The following is a 1,403-nucleotide window of genomic DNA, read 5'->3' as shown; positions in this document are numbered from 1 at the left end:
TGTTACATTTGCCTTTTTAAATTTTTTATTGTGAAAATACTGTACAGAGGGGTTACAATTACATGGGCAAGATAATGAGTACATTTCTTATCAAGCATTGTAGCCTCCTCCTGTATTTACCCTTCCCATCCATTCCCATCCTTCCCTTGCTCCCCCACTCAATCCTCCCTCTACCCCTCCACCCGCACAAAGTTGTAAAGTTTATTTTTCGACATAACGACTTGTATTTTTGTAATCAATTTTTTAATAACTGTTTTTCATTTCTTGTATCTCAAGAATGAAAAATATGGAATATTTCACAAATTTTCATATCATCCTTGTGCAAGTGCCATGATAATCTCTATATTGTAGTAATTTGGGTAAACGTCCTGCTGAAGCATGTAGTATCCTGTAAATTTAAGTAGTTATTGATGCAATCTTTATACAGGCATATATCCTTGGTTGACTGTTTGTAACTAGGAAACCTTATTGTTCCTAAAAATGTTATTGATCTTACTTCTCTAAAATTCTGTGTATATTGGGAAAAGCTTATATTGTTTGGTCGATTGCTCACATTTGCAATTTTTTTGTCAATGACTATTTTAAGTCTTTTTCATTTTAAATTTGATCATACTTTGAAGCCTTTATAGCTAGGTCCAAAGGTGATTGTTTTTCAAGTACTTATTTATAAACTGAGTTAGCTTTGTGGAGCTAATGGATTCAAAGTAAGCCTTGCTTAAGAGCTACTTCTAAACTTCTGCAGCTTAAAAATTCCTAAATGATGTCTTACTGGTACAAATGTCTACCTGACCCTTTATTCTTCTTCCCTGTAGCAACAGACCAACCAGAATATCTTACCCTGACAGCATAGATTTTCTTATTGGAACAAAACTAGTATTAGTTAAAAGGGATCATAGAGAGATAAACAGTTAAGACAGAATCATTTAGGCTAGAAGGTATTTTATCAAAATATAATTGTTTTTTTATACCTAACATTTCAATAGTAGCTAAAGCCAAGAAGGTGAAAAAAATTTTCACATGCATGATTACCAAATGTCCTGGCCAGTCTACCATCCATCCAGGCAGGAATTTACACTACTGCCTCTCTTTCATCAAATATTTTCATAGTTAAAAGAGTAGTCTATATGTTTCTCCTCGATATTAGCCCTTAAATTGGTAATGTTTCAACCACAGTGTTTCCTCTTGTCTCTAGGCTGTAAATCTCCAAATGGTAAAGCTTTAGGTCCAACTCTACCAAACACTGAGGTAGAAATAATGTAATAATATTTTAAAACACAGTTGCCTTTGATACCCTAACCACAACAGAACATTGCAAAACATGTGCCTTTTTTCTTATATTTTATAGTTATATATTTTATATTTATACGTGCTAATATTTTATTTACTTACTAGAATTAATTGAT

At 32.6% G+C, this 1,403-nt stretch overlaps 1 pseudogene; it reads right to left on the bottom strand.

Moving 5' to 3' along the window:
• Positions 1-280: 280 nt before the first annotated feature.
• Positions 281-380, bottom strand: LOC122123218 (annotated as a pseudogene).
• Positions 381-1,403: the final 1,023 nt, after the last annotated feature.

The sequence above is a fragment of the Dipodomys spectabilis genome, unplaced genomic scaffold, assembly GCF_019054845.1.
Source record: "Dipodomys spectabilis isolate Male_0828 unplaced genomic scaffold, ASM1905484v1 ptg000226l, whole genome shotgun sequence".
Classification (NCBI taxonomy): domain Eukaryota; kingdom Metazoa; phylum Chordata; class Mammalia; order Rodentia; family Heteromyidae; genus Dipodomys; species Dipodomys spectabilis.
Note: the sequence above shows the minus strand (reverse complement) of the source record. Positions and strands in the feature narration are given on the sequence as shown.